The 15,946-nt window shown below is 45.0% G+C and overlaps 1 long non-coding RNA gene across 3 annotated transcripts in view; it reads left to right on the forward strand.

Moving 5' to 3' along the window:
* Window positions 1-15,946, forward strand: part of LOC123584221 — a 36,283-nt gene that overhangs the window by 5,577 nt on the left and 14,760 nt on the right. For all 3 annotated transcript variants that reach the window (XR_006705264.1, XR_006705263.1, XR_006705265.1), the window contains one exon: window positions 14,567-14,705. This is a non-coding gene — a long non-coding RNA (uncharacterized LOC123584221). The remainder of the gene's footprint in view (window positions 1-14,566; window positions 14,706-15,946) is intronic.

Here is a 15,946-nt window from a genome sequence, read left to right on the forward strand (position 1 = left end):
TGCATCTCATTGAACAGGTATCATGTTCTGGTGAGTCTAGCTCTTCCAGCTCCTGAATCTCCCTGCCTCTCGTTCTCCTACCACTGGGAGAAAAGCCTGTACTGCTTCCCACGCAGCTATGTCAACGGCCCTTGAGGGACCGCCTCTATTTCCATCCTCCACTGCCAGGGTCGTCCCTCTAATGCTGTTGGCTCAGGGCATCCTCCTGCTCTTCAGTGCTCCCGGAGATTTTGGATAAAGCTCACACTCCTTCAGTTAATCACACAACCCTTCCTGATAATTCCGGGTCTACCTTTACAGCCCCTCTCCATCTTTACCCCACGCGGGGCGGTGCGGGTTCATGCCTAGCCACATGCCTTCACCTGCAGCACCTTCTGCTTTCCTCCTGGTGCTGATCTCCAGTTGTCTGTCAAAACTCAGCTCGGGCAGCATCTCACAGGCCACGTCTGCCTGGCACGGCTGTCACAATTTCACACACCAGATTCCCCGTTAGCAGCTCCAGGGCCGAAGCACACACAAGGTGCTCTACAAATGGTAAAGGAATGGACTATTTTTTTCAGAAACTTTTAATTCTCACTCAGGAAGCCTGAGGCATCAAGTTAAGGTCCCTTGTCAAAGCTCTTCAGGGTGTCTCCAGTTTTTTAATAGAAGCATGGTTTGACCTTGACAATCAGACATGTAGAAGCTGAGCAGCCAGTCAGCTGAGGGTAGAGCAGTTAGTCGTTCCTCATTCACTCCCAAGTTGCTGAGCAAAAGGAAGCACCACTGCCCCTTCCCCCCCCCCCCCCCCACTGCCTCCTTTCTCTGGGCTGACAGCGTGCATGGTATTTTTGCATATGCCCTGGGGTCCTTTATTCTCTGGGGTTTCTGAATTCATTATATTATTGCATTAGGCCCGAGGGGTTGACAGTTCAGCAGGATTCAAGGTTTCAGGGAGGAAATAGGGTCTCTGTGGGGGTAGCTGCTTGTTAATTTACGGTGGACTGGACATTTTGTGAACGGTGACTTTCCTCAGCCAGGAGCACTGAAGGTTTGGAGAAAGCTTTTGGGGGAGGTGATGTTGCCCTGGCCAGGGAAAGCATAGTGCTCCAGAGAGATTGTTTGTGTCTCGCTCTAATTCTCCAGCGGCACAGAAGCAAATCTTCTCGTTTTACAGAAGTTTTCATTGTTTGTTATGATAGTTTTAGCTGCCGTGCTTGAAATTTACTTGCTGCCAAATTTGTTCTCCAGAACAGCTGAGATTCTGTCTCTAGTCTTTGGTGGTCGCCTCAGCATTTTGAATACGGCACTGGCTGGCTAGCCAGCCGTGTGGAACTAGGCTGGTCCCATCGCCCAGACCATGAGAGCCAGAGATATCAGGAGCCTCATTCCTGTCACCAGGTAAGACCTCTACTTCTGGTGCTCCCCTGAGTCTGGGCTTCCCATGACTGAGGAGATTGGCTGGAATCTCACGGAATGTGCAAATCAAGACCCAGGGTTTGCAAGTGATAGTCTCAACTCATGACCTATGCAAGAAAGATGAATTCTCTGGCTGAAAAATGCTAGAGGGAGATCTGTATTTAGATATGCTTGTTTCTAGGGTCAGGGATAGCATCGTCAAGGCATGCCTCTCCCTGTGTACCCTTGGCTCTGCTTACTTCTTAGCTGGCTTCCTTCTCAAGCTCTCTATGGAGGGACAGAAATTGTCCTTAACATCTAGCAATTTCAGGACAAGAAATTCTTCTTTCCCAACAACTATACAGAGTCAAAAGGTACCTCTAATTGCCTACTCTGGGTCATGTGGCTATCTTAGTTTGTTTGGGCCGTTAAAAATACCACAGACTGGGGGACTTAACACGCATTTATTTCTCACGGTTCTGGAGGCTGGGAAGTTCCAGATCAAGGTGTCCACAGATTTGGTGTCTGGATAGAGCCCACTTCCTGGCTTACGGATAGCTATCTTCTCACTACGTCCTCACAAGGCAGAAGGGGAAAGGCAACTCTTCTGTGGGGTCTCTTCTGTAAGAAGAGATCTTACAGAATCACTAATCCCTTACAGATACACTAATCCCATTCATGAGGATTCTACTCTCATGACCTAATCACATCCCAGAGGCCCATTTCCTAATACCATCACATTGGGAGTTAGGATTCCAATATATGAATTTAGGGAACAGATAAACAGTCCATTGCAAGGACCATCCCCAAGGCAAACAGCACGATCTTGGGGACGGAGTATTTTGATTGGTCACCTGGGTCTGAGATAGTGATTGACAGCCCTACCAGGGGAGGGACAGTCTTAAAAATGTCTGGGCATGTATGGGTTTCTTGGGGCCGCACAACAAATTACCACAACTTGGTGGCTAAAAACAACAGAGAGATACTACCTCACAGTTCTGGAGGGCAGAAGTTTGAAAGCAAGGTGTTAGCAGGGCCACACTCCCTGCAAGGACTCTGAGGAATCATCTTTCCTTGCCTGATCCAGCTTCTTTGACCCCAGGCAGTTCTTGGTGTCCCTTTGCTTATAGCTGTATCACTCCAGTCTCTGCCTTGACTGTCATATGACTGCTCCTTCTGTGTTTCTCTTGTTCTGTGGGTGTCTTGTCCTCCTATAATGATATTTGTCATTGAATTCAGGGCCGACTTGATTAATCTACAATGATCTCATCTCGAGATCCTTCACTTAATTACATCTGCAGAGACCCTTTCCCCAAATAAGATCACATTCACAGGTACTGGGAATTGGGACTTAGATATATCTTTGGGGGGAGGAGGCATAATTCAACTAATTATAGGGCAGAAAGTAAGTAATAGATAGCCACTACACTGTACCCCTTGACTGCCTAGCATAGAAACAATTTCAGAAATGCACCACCATACAAACATTTTTCCCCATACAAACAATTTCAGAAATGTGCCACCCCAACATGGTACAAGCTGCCCACATGTCAGCCAAGCTGGTGGATGTGCATTCTTCTTGGTCGGGTCTGGATGTTACTCTTAATAATCTGTCAGTTATTAAGAGCAAGTGGTCAAGTCAAACACCCCAGCATTTAATGGTCGAGAGAAAAAATAAAAACCACTTGCCTTTATTAAAGGGAATGGGGCTACAGCACACCGTGGTCACTCGTCCAACATTCTACAGAAGAGAATTGGCAAGAAACCACTTCATATCTGCTGGAAGATCTGAGTTCCTCAATCGTCCGGGGTGCCTGGGGTTCTGCTCTCCGGAAGACTCTCTGTTGCTCTTTACCCTCCATGAATGGCATCAGAGAGAATGCGCCTTCTGGAAACTGTATACTCTAGCAGGCCACTAGATGAGGACCTGAGGACAGAGGTCTGGGGCTGGACCCAGCAATTGAGCAATCTCGTGCTGTGGTTTGCTAGACGGGGGTGTCACTGGCAGTATGACTCTTTAAACTTGGAGACAGTTGCTGGGCAGTTAGTTTTCTGATAAGTCCATAAGCTGGCAACCAACGCTGGAGCCCAGTCAAGTCATGCTCTGGAATCTGGACCTTGTCCTTACCATGTCTGTCTGCTAACAGTCATCTCCGTGCTCTTCCCTCCGCCAGCTTTCATTTAGACGCACAGCCACTTGGCCTCTGCCCTGGACACGCTGAGTAGTGGGGGAGAGGCAGGGCTGGTTTGACCACTTGCCCTCAGGCTCTTTCCCAGTGGCTCTGTCTACAGTGGGGGGGAATGGTCACTTTCGCCAGGCAGGGAGGGCCCAGCAAGGGCTGCTGGAGGACAAGAGGCCCTCTCCAGTGTTCCTCTCTTATCTCCCACTGTGTTTTCCTTCTCTTGGCCTGGGCAGGGATTTGACTTCTGCGATCCTGAAAGATAATTTTCTGGCTCTCAGCTCAGTTGAATTACTGGCCACAGGCAGAAGGAGGATCTCGTGGCTCTGTTTTCCCATTTCTCTGCTTTCAGAAAGGCCAGCTGAGATTCAAGTATGTCTTTTGTTATAGAACCTTACTAAAGTCTGAAGAAGTAGCCAATGCACTCCAGAGCCCAGCTTTTTAAAATACACGCTCTTTAAATTTCCAGGCTCACTGAGCATGTGGTTTGACCCCCCAGACCCAACAGGAGAGAGTTTAGCAGCTTTGCTCCATGTAGCAGATATTGCTTACTTTCTGGTCAGGGAGGGGGAGCGCCACACGGCCCTGGTCCCCACCCCAGCACAGCCAATTCCACATAGTAGGGCTTGCCCCTTGTAAACCCCTGCTCATGATACAAAATTCTACACTACACACAGCACACTTTTGATTGCAACTAGATCTGCAACTGTCTGCATAATGGGTATCAGGAATGGCTGGATCAAGACACTCGAATGACAGGATGAGGACTTTGTCTCTCTCTTACCCCTCTCTCTACCCCTCTGTGACTCTCCAGTCCTCCTTTCTGCTTTGTTTCTCTGCTAGCTTCATTTTCAGACAGATTTCATGGAGCTCTGGGCCTGCCACGCATTTACATATAGTAATGTTACCTCTTTCTTGATTGTTCCAACAGAAGGACATGGATGACTCTGACTGGGCTGGCTTGGGACCTCTGTTCATCCCTGTATTAACCACTGAGGCCAGAAAAGCAGAAGTATCCTGCTTAGCTGTCTTGAGTCACATGCCCACCAGACAGCCCCTCTGGGTTGCAGGGCAAGGTAGTCTCTGAAAGGAAAAAAATGCTTGGAAGGCAAAAATAAATGTGTAGGAGCTAGGCCCCTGAGCAGGTTCTTGATCTGCATTTTCCTTTTGGTCCAGAGCATGGCAGCCTGCCCAGCCTTCGCTCGCACCCTCGGAGGCTTTGACCTTCTTCTGCATCCTTACCCATCACTGAGAGGCCTTTTTTCCTTTATGTTAATTTTTTATTGTGAAATGTATCATACATACATATAAGCCATATGTTCAGCTTAAAGAACAGTGAAACAAACACTTGCATCCCACCTCCCAAGTTAAAAAATAGAACAGTGTGAGTTTCTTAGAAGCCTCTGAATGCTCCTCCCTAGTCAACACTCCTCTCTCTATCGAAGAGAACCTCTACAGAATTCTATGTTTATCAGCCATGCTTTTCCATACAGTTTTATTACCCACATGCGCACACACACACACACACTAAATCTCTGAGCAGTATATTGTTTGATTTTGTAGAGCATGGATGCCTATTTTAATGCTATATTTAATAATATGATAGGGGCACCTGGGTGGCTCAGTCGCTTAAGTGTCTGACTTCAGCTCAGGTCATAGTCTTGCGGTTTATGAGCTCGAGCCCCATGTCAGGCTCTGCTGACAGCTCAGAGCCTGGAGTCTGCTGCATTTTCTGTGTCTCCCTCTCTCTCTGCTCCTTCCCTACTCACACTCTGTCTGTCTTTCTCTCTCTCAAAAGTAAATAAATAAAAAAAGAATATAATACGTATTCTGTGACTTCTTTCATTAAACATTATATATCTGAGATTCATTTAGGTTGATGCAAATCACTGTAGTTCACTTTTACCGCTACATACTATTCCACTGTGGGATTATCCCACTTGGCATGTATTTCTTCTATTCTTTAGAGTGTATACCAGTGTATGAAATTGCTAGTTTTAAGGGTGCTCACACCTTCAAGTCTACTGGGTAATGCTAATTTCCCGCCTCACATGATTATAATAATCTGTATTTTTACTAGAAGTCAACGACAGTATTTTGGTTGATCTCATTCTTGTCAACTTTCTCAGTTGAATGGGCATGGCCTGTGTCTCATTATGGTTGTAATTTGCATGTATTTGCTTACCATCGATTGGAAATTCTCTTCATGCCTTTGAACCATCTGCTTTTTCTCTGCTGTGAAATGCCTGTTCATGTCTTTTCTCTATTTTCTAACGGGCTGTTGGTATTTTTTCTTGACTTATAAGAGCTCTTTATGGATTTAGAGGGTTACAATCTGATATCGGTTCTATATGTTCAGATATTTACTTGCAGTTTGGGATTGCCTTTGCATTTTACTTGTAGTGACTCGAACAGAAGCTGTTCATTTTCATGCCAAATTTTTCTTGTCTAAGAAACCTTTTCCAAGCTGAGGTCATAAAGATCTTATTTATTATTATCTTCTAAGAATTTCATATTTTGTCTTTCATATTTGAAGTATGAAATCTTTCACGTTTTAAGTATTTAATCTACCTGGATTTGATTTTTGTGACTGTTGTAAGATGATTGGCTCCCAGTTCTACTTTTTTCCCCACTCCATCAGAATTCAAGTTTCCATGCGTGACTGGTTGTTCTTTTTCCTCCGACCTCTCAAACGTTCTGTGTTGAATGCCAGTTTTTCCCATAATCCATTGCAGAACAATGGTTTTGGAAATACAATAAAAATCAATTGCTAGAAAAATGAAATTCAAAAAGATTCACAAAATAAAGTCCCCAGTTTTTTATTATTAGATCCAGCAAATTAAAAAAAAAATTTTTTTTAATGTTTTATTTATTTTTGAGACAGAGAGAGACAGAGCATGAACAGGGGAGGGGCAGAGAGAGAGGGAGACACAGAATCCAAAGCAGGCTCCAGGCTCTGAGCTGTCAGCACAGAGCCCGACGCGGGGCTCGAACCCACAGACTGTGAGATCATGACCTGAGCCGAAGTTGGACGCTCAACCGACTGAGCCACCCAGACGCCCCAAGACCCAGCAAATTTAAACGTACTCTGTCAAGTTGCTATCCAAGTTTCCAAATGCTTACTATTCACGTCTGTACTGATGGTTGGCCCATGGCAAACAGTTCAAAGATGGCAAGCAGTGTTCAGACTACACTTTGAGTGGTGCTACTGTGTTTTGCCCTACTAATATGTTTGTTTATTCCTGCTCTAATATCACCCAATCTTTTTGAAAAATTGTGGTAAAACATACATAACTTAAAATTTACCATTTTAACCATTATAAAAATTTTTTAATTTGGGAGAGAGAGAGAGAACATGCACGTGTGAGCGAGGGAGAGGGGCAGAGGGAGGGAATCTTGAGCAGGCTCCACGCTTAGTGTGGAGCCCAATGTGGGGCTTGATCCTACAACCCCCAGGATCATGATCTGAGCCAGAATCAAGAGTCAGACGCTCAACTGACAGAGCCCCCCAGGGGCTCCCCATCTTAACCATTTTTATTTTTACTTTTTAAAATATATTTATCTATTCTGGAGAGAGAGGCAGAGAGAGAGAGAGAGAGAGAGAGAGAGAGAGAGAGAGAGGCAGAGGATCCGAAGCAGGCTCTGCGCTGACAACAGAGAGCCTGATGTGGGGCTCGAACTCATGAACCATGAGATCATGACCTGAGCCAAATCGGACACTTAACTGACTGAGCCACTCAGGTGCCCCTTAAACATTGTTAAATGTACAATTCAGTGGCATTCAGTACATTCACTTAACATATAGCCATCCACACCATCCATCTCCAGGACTTTTCAGCATCCCAAACTGAATCTCTGTCCTCATTAAACAATGACTCCCCACTCCCCCCTCATCCAAGCCCTGTTTACCACCATTCTACTCTTGTCTTTATTAATTTATTATCTTAGCTAACTCAGAGAAGTGGAAGCATATGGTATTTGTCATTTTGTGACTGGCTTTCTTCACAAACATGTCAGCAAGGTTCACCCATGTTGCAGGGTATTTCAGAATGTCCTTCCTTTTTGGAATATTCCATTGTCTGTGTCTGCCATATTTTGTTTATCCATTCATCCATCAATGGACATGAGGATTGTTTCCACCTATTGTGAAATACCGCAAACAATAATTTTGTGAATATTCCACCTATTGTGGCTGTTAGGAATAGTTGCTATGAATATAGGTGTACAAATGTCTGTTTGAGTTCTTTCCTTCCATTCTTTTTGGCATATACCCAGAAGTGTGATTGCAGTTTGATACGTAATGATTTTGAGTAAATGTTAGTGTTTTCACAGAGGCTACACCATTTTACATTTCCGCCGGCAATATACAAGCGTTCCAATTTCCCCGCATCCTTGCCAACACTTGTTATTTTCTGTTTTTGTGTTTTGTGGTGTGAAGTGGTATTTTATTGTGGTTTTGCTTTGCATTTTTGTAATGATTAGTGATGCTGAGCATCTTTTCATGTGCCTGTTAGTCGTTTGTATTTGTATATATTCTTTGGAGAAATGTCTATTCAAGTCCTTTCTCATTATTTAACTGGGTTGAGGGTTGTTTTTTTTTTTAATTTGTTTGTTTTTGCTGTTGAGTTGTGGGAGTTCTTTCATTTAATCTTAATTGCTATGGTTTTATAACAAGTCTTGATATCCGGTAGAGGAAAGGTAACTTCCCGCCAAAAAGAGACATATTTGTCTGTTTTTAAAAAATGATTTGTCATTTCTTGGCCCTTTGCTCTTCCAAACAAATTTTGGAATCATTCGTTGAGCTTCTTTTTTAGAATCTTGTTCAGATTTTGATTGGAATTGCCTAAAATATGTACATCAATTTGAGGATTACTGATATATTTACAATACTGAGTCTTCTGTCACGAACATGCTGTCTCTCCATTTACATAGGTGTTGTAAAAAGTCAGTAAAGTTTTACAATTTTCTCCATAAAGGGCTTTTGCAATTTTTGTTAGATTTAGAGTATTGACATTTGCTCATGCTATTATAGATGGTATCTTTTTAAATTACATTTTCTAACAGTTGCCAATGAACAGAAATGCAATTGACTTTCACATATTGGTTTTGTATCTGGAAAGCTTCCTGAACTCTCATACCAATTTTAATAATTTACTTGTAGATAATGTTGGATTTTCTATGCAATCATAAGACCTGAAAGGTTTTTTTTCCTTTTTTTCCAATCCTTACACATTTTGATTTGCTTTTCTTTTTTCCCTTTTTCTACCACACTCACCAGTAGAATGTGGTGATAATGGGACTTCCTAGGCCTTGTTCCGGATCTTAAAGGGACTGCTTTCAATATTTCACCATTAAGCATGGTATAAATTTTTTGTTATTTTTTTTCTTTTCTGGAGAAACAGAACCAGTAGGGGAGATATATTATGTCTGTATTATCTAGTATATCTTATATATAATATAGAAGAAATTGCTCATGGGATCATGGAGACTGAGAAGTCCCACAATCTGTTGGCTGCAAGCTACAGACCCAAGAAAGCCAGTGGTATAGGTCCTAGGCAGAGGGCAGGAGGAGACCAATGTCTCAGCTCAACCCATCAGGCAGAAAGCAAAATCTCCCTTTCTCTGCCTTCTTGCTCTATTCAGGCCCTCAAAGAATTGGATGATGCCCACGACCCTGGGTGGGCTCTCTGCTTTACTCAGTCTACCAATTCAAATGCTTATCTCATCTGGAAACACCCTCACAGACACACCAGAAGTAATGTTTAACCAACTACCAGGGCACCCCACGACCCAAGTTGACACATAAAATTAACTATCACAGTGTTCTTGTTTTTGTTATTTATTTGTTTCATTATTTTTATTTTGTTGTTACTGATATTGTTCCCCTCCACCTCTTTTTTTTAACAATGCTTTAAAAATATAAAAACTAGGGTGCCTGGCTGGCTCAGTCAGTTAAGCGTCCAACTCTTGATTTCGGCTTAGGTCATGATCTCATGGTTTCGTGAGGTTTCGTAAGCCCCGCATCGGGCTCGTGCTGACAGCGTAGAGCCTGTTTGGGATTCTGCGTCTCCCTCTCCCTCTCCCTGCCCCTCCCCCACTCGCACTGTCTCTGTTTCTCTCAAAATAAATAAATAAACTTTAAAAAGAAAAAGAAAAAATATAAAAAACTATTCTTTAACTCACAGGCTATGCAGAAGAATTTGCCAATCCCTGACTTAGATTATCTCCCAGTATCTACATCTCAATAAAGTTTTATTGTTTCCTACAATTTAGTGATGCTTGTGTGATTTCCTAAAGTAAATATGTATGGAAGTCAAGAGTCAGAGGGACAGCCACCACACAGCAGGAAAACCATGCTACCATATCTCCCCCCACCAAATCCAATGTCTTTTCAAACTAGTACCAACCAGGATCACACCAAGTGCCTCTAACACTCAGGCATGGTGACGTGAACAGCTACAGTTAGACTCTGGCTCTCTCTTGCTGCCCTCTCCTGGCTGGCTCACTGTTGAGGATTAGATGTGAGTTCTGGTGGTGTTTCATGTGGCTCAAGATACCTCCAGGTCTGGGTGCTGGTCTGTAGACTTATCAAAACCTGTACCAGTGGAAAGTACTAGTAGGACTCTTAACACTGCTTGTGACGCCAAGTTTATTATTTCTTGTAAATAGTAAAGTCCTCAGACTTTTTGAGTACAGGTATTGTTATATAAAAAGAAGAGTTACCATGCAATGAATGTTTCTGCCGAGCATGGCTAAACATGTGATGTTTCACCTCATCCGTGTAACAACCACATGAGCTCCATCCGTCCTGATTGTTCAGCATTCCCTTTGTGCAGGTGAAATGGAGACCCAGAGAGGTTACATAACCTGGCCAAGATCCACAGGTAGTGGGTAGTGTTGCTGCAGCTTGGGGTTCAGTCCATACTGATCTGACTCTAAAACTCATGTTCTTCACCTGCTACCCAAGGTTCTCAATCTTTGGTAGAGTCTAAATCAGTGGGAATCCTATGGAGCCAGAAATTTGCAATTTTACCAAGCACTCCAGGGTTCTGATGCAGGTGTCCTAGAGATCTATACTTTGAGAACACTGCCTCCCATAAATGGAAACTGAATGGCTTCCAGCAGAAACGTAGAACTGTTTAACACCAGAAGCCTCATCCTGGGGTGGAACAACTTGCTGGGCCTACCCCCTTCTGTGAATGCAAGAGGAGATTAGAAGAAGTGACAAAATGTCAGATATCTTATCTCTTCCTGTCCCTCAGGCTTCCCTACCCAACTCCCCACCCAAGCCACAGAGAAGTGCTGCTCTGTCACATTTACCCAAAGAGGAAGAACATTCCCCATGACTGACAAAGAGCCCTGAGCAGGGGCACACACTGGTTATATGATGACGCTCAACACCTGAGCAAAGCCTGGCTTGTCTGAGGAACAGTTTCACGTCTTAATTGAAAATACACACTGAGCCACGCAGCAAATCCCCTTCCCTTTCTTTAATAAGTTAGACCCAGTGCTCAGGCTGTCAGATCTGGAACTGTTCACGGCTTGCTGGGCAGAGACAAAAGGAAAAACACTTTCTTATAATCCAAACACAATGATCTTCAAGGAAATAGAGCAGCTTGGGCTATAACCGTTTCTTGGCGCGCTCTGGGTTTCCAGCAGCAAATCTATGTTTGGCAAGGAATGGGATGGAAACTTCTCCCCACCTGGTGGCCAGTGTTTCCTTGAACTTCTTTATCTCTCTTTGGCTCCCGAGTAGGGTTGGCCATCATCCACAGAGTGGGGGTGGGGGTTGGGGGCACATGCCTGGGAATCAAACCCAGAGTCCTTGCCCTTTCCACACAGCCATGTGCCACAGTAGGGGACCACTGCTCTCTGTGTTCCTTCTTCAGGATAGATCCTCCCCTTCCAGTACAATCAGGTTCTGCTCACAGGCCTTGGCAAAAGGCCACTTATCCTCGGGTCTAAGAATCACATAAATATGATGAGCTGTTTTTTTTTTTAAGATTTTATTTTCAAGTAATTTCTACACCCATTGGGAGGCTGGAACCTACAACCCCGAGGTCAAGAGCTGTACACTCCACCGACTAGGCCAGCCACATGCCCCTAAAATGAGCCATTTTTATTTTATTTTATTTTATTTTATTTTATTTTATTTTATTTTATTTCATTTCATTTCATTTCATTTCATTTCATTTCATTTCATTTTATGTTTATTTATTTATTTTGAGAGGGGGAAGAGGCAGAGAGAGGGAGAATCTCAAGCAGGCTCCATGCTGTCAGTGCAGAGCCCAATGTGGGTCTTGATCCCACACTGTGAGATCATGACCTGAGCCAAAACTGAGAGTTGAATGCTTAACTGGCTGAGCCACTCAGGTGCCCCTACAATAAGCCATTAAAAAAAATAATAAGATTACTGGGGCGCCTGGGTGGCTCAGTCAGTTAAGTGTCCAGCTTTGGCTCATGATCTTGTGGTTGGCGAGTTTGAGCCCCGCATCGGGCTCTGCTGTCAGCACAGAGCCTGCTTTGCAACCTCTATCCCCTGGCTTTCTGCCCCTCCTCTGCTCATGTGCACTCTCTCTCAAAAATAAATAAAAATTTAAAAAATAAGAAAAATAAAAAATAATAAAAATATAAGATTACATATGTCAAGCACTTCACCCAATGCCTGGTACTCAGCAGACCTCTGGACATTGTTGGGCCCCTGGGCCAGGAGACTCCCTTAGCCATTTGGTAACAAACATGCCTCAAGCAACTACAATGGATGGTCAAAATAGGAAGAAAAAATAGCTTTGGACTCAATAAATTTATAATCCAACTGGGGAATTAAAATAATTTCATATTTAGAAAAAAATGAAAACTTATTAATAGCCTACCTATCACACAGGGTCCTCATTTCTAGACTAGTCCTGATCTTACCAACTACTAAATGTGTAGCCATGGAGAAAATGATTTCACTGGGGCCTCAGTGTCCTTGGTGGGAAAATGGAGACACGACCGATTTTATTGTTAGGGTCACACACATGGTCGATTCCTAACAAACAACACACAGGAGCTGAGGGTAAAGGAGGAAATAGAATTAGGCGGGCTTTCTTCAAGACCTGGCTTTGGAACTGAGGTCTGAATGTGATGAGGGCTCTGGAACTCTAAAGAGGAAGTAATGTTCCTGGTGCTTGTATCCTCGTGTTATGGAAAACCCAACTCTAATTGGTGTAACCATGAATGGACTATACTGACTCACAGACCCAAGAAAGAGGCGGGGCAAGTCTGAGACGCAGTTTGATCTAGGCCTACGAATGCCGCCATGGCTCCGGCAACCGTTCTTCGTGAGGCTTTGGTTGTTGTTCTTCATGTGTTGGCTTTGCCAACAGGCTGGCTTTGCTTATGATAGTCAAATGACTGGAGCGGCCCAGCCTCACATCAACAGCCCCTGCAGACCTTCTGTTCCCTATTCTCCGGACAGTTCCAAGTGGCATTGAACCCATGAACCAATCCCTGCCTGGGGGGGGGCTGGAATTATGTGATTGGCTTAGCTCAGGCCACATGTTCCGTCCCCAGCACCTTGGAGTCGTGCCCAGTTTCTTGGAAGCACGTGAAGCCTCAAGTGGAAAGGGGGACCTCTTGGAGGGTGGGATTTGGTAGGGAGACAGCCACAATGCTCACAAGGGGGAAGTTACTTTCATAAAATAAAAAGGAAAGGGTAAGCAGTGGTGAGAGCGAGCCTACAGGCTTGTTTGGCAGAGCGTTCTTGAGGGGGTGGTGAGAAAGGGCAGTGGGGGCCCTGGAGGGGGGCCATGCCAACCCTGGGCTGGGTGTTGTGTGAGCCTGGGAGTTCAGCATTTACCAGCATTTACCAGCACCTCAGCAAATTCAGGAAACACGCCTGTTTCCTTCTATTATAAAGGCTAACCCTTAATTCATTAAATAGAGTATTTACTGTACCTTAAAACATTCAGTGGGGGGTTAGAGAAGAGGAGAGCCCACATTTACTGAGAGCCCACTCTGTGTGGACTCTGGGCTGGAGGCACTTCCTACATCTTCTCCTTTAATGCCCCAACCTCTCTCTGAGATAGGAGGCATCAGCCCACTTCACAGATGGGCGAGGAAAGGGAATTTCAGTTGAGTCACTCAGCCAGCAGATGTGCAGGGGGGAGACTTGAGTCCCCAGGCCTGCTTGACTCCAAAGCCTACAAACAGGGAACTGCATTGGGATTTTCTCCAGTTCGTGAGAATTTTGTTGTCCTATGTATCACAGAAAGTACCAGGTTGATGACCCTTCTGCATGGTTACTCTTGCTGCAGAGAGTGAGCTTGTCCTTAGCCACATCTGTTGTGCCCAAGGACACTGATAAATGTGGGAGTCTGGAAGCAGGAAACTACTCATGGCTGAGGGCCCTGTTTCTAGGGCCTGAGGGCAGGAAGTCAGGCCCGGAGAACCAGGGCAGGCTGAGCACTCTGTCCTGGCCATTGTCATTGCCCACCTGCTCACAGTTTCCTCTCTAGCAGCTGTGAGTACTCTGCTCAGTGCTTTTCATATATTGTCTCCTCGACAGTCACAAAGCTCTTTTGAGCTTTCGAGGCTGTTATTCTCCCCATTTTATAGCTGGACAAATGAAGGAACGACCATGAAGGCTGAGATCACAGGAAGTGGCTTGTTCCTGTGGGTTGTGTCTTCTCATCCCTAGTTTATAGATGAGTACGTTAACCATCTGCTCAGAGGTTGCCCACCGATCTCACATGGCTGGCCAGTGACAGAGTCAGGATTCAAACTCAAGCTCTGTCTGACTCCAGAGACTGGGTTAAGGGCTGTGCTATAAAGGGTGGCCATTAACTTAGGGAAAACTTTCAGGGAAGCTGTTTGACCTTGTGGATTTCGCTCCCAGAGGAGCTTGTGATCCACTTGTTGGGATAAACACAGGTCCTTTCTTGGGTCATCTGTGTATACTGATGTCACTGTCACTGTCCCTGTCCACTAACCCCCAGCTTTCCCCCACTTTCCCAAACACCTTACAGGAGGCCCTGAACAAGCCCTGGGAGGAGGAGCCACTTCAGAGGAGCTCCCTCTGGTTGGAAATTTTACACCTGCAGCAAGCAAGTACAGACTTCCTGGAGCCTCAGGCCACATCACCCCAAGATGATGCTGATGCTGATAGTAAGTAAGCCTTTTATTTTTTTAAAGCCACCGACAGCAAAAACACGGAAACTCATAACGCAAAAGGTCCGCATGAGCAATCCCAAAGTGTAACAGCAGCTGCAGAAGGTGACTGCGGGGAAGCGGATTGCCCCCCTTTACTTTAGGTTCTGTTTTTAGCCTGTGTTTTTCAGAGCAAGTAGGTGCCATGGTGATAGGTGCCATAGAAATAGACGGAGCACACCGCTGAGTGTGGGGCTGCCCAGCCGTTCCCATGGAAATGCACCACGATTCCGCTGCGTCTGGCTGCTGGGCACAATGGGACCCTCCAAGGGCCCTGTCCCACCTGCCGACTGCTTGGTCAGGAGAGACTCCTAGGCCCCTTGAAGCTCCTAACTTTCTCACTGTGTTTGTCCAAGGCCTCTGATGGTCTCCCTCTGAGGGCGCCCGCGGGGGCATCCTCCTGGGCAACTCCCTTACGGAGCTCTTCCCTTTGCCCCAGCGCACCGATCACCTAGGCAAACAGCGGCCTCTGAACTAGCGCCCGCCACGGTTACCCTCCCCAGCGTTGGGAGTGCGCTGTCCCCTGCACTGTCCCCATCCTGCCTGATGTACAGCTGTCACTGGTTTTATGCAACAGGTAATAAAGAGCTTGAGGTGCAGGCCCTGAGTCGCAAACATCTGGTGGTCAGGAATACTCATAAAATGAAATCTCAGAGAATCTTAACCAGAAAACAGAGCAGGGAAGGGCATAATCATGTCTGAGAGTGTGTTTTTCAGTTTGTGAGACCTCAGGCAGTGCAGACCCTGGCTCAGCCTCAGCTGTTTCTGGATGCAGCTTTAACGGGACTGAAAGACCCTTTGGAACAACTGCCTGAGCCATCCCGTCTTTGTACAGCTGTTGATGGATGGATATAAATGAAAGGGGGCCAAACTTAGCTCATTTTTATTTGGATTTAGACCAATTGCCTGTCTTCTGAAATGTAACCCATATATACACATGGCCTTGAAACCTAAATTATATTAGGCCCAGCATAAGAGGATTAGGTTTAAAGGACATGTGTCATTATATCTGTCTCACAGTATGTACTTCTGGAATGGGGCTCTATTACTGAATATATTTGTTTCTGTACAATTATGATCTCAGGTGGCACACTTCCTGCAGGGTAGGGTAAGTATAGTTCCGGACTAATGTGTGGTTCTGAGACCAATCATTCCAAGAACTGACCAACTAAGAGTTAATTTTACTCGCAAAGAAACAC

The sequence above is a fragment of the Leopardus geoffroyi genome, chromosome B3, assembly GCF_018350155.1.
Source record: "Leopardus geoffroyi isolate Oge1 chromosome B3, O.geoffroyi_Oge1_pat1.0, whole genome shotgun sequence".
NCBI lineage: Eukaryota > Metazoa > Chordata > Mammalia > Carnivora > Felidae > Leopardus > Leopardus geoffroyi.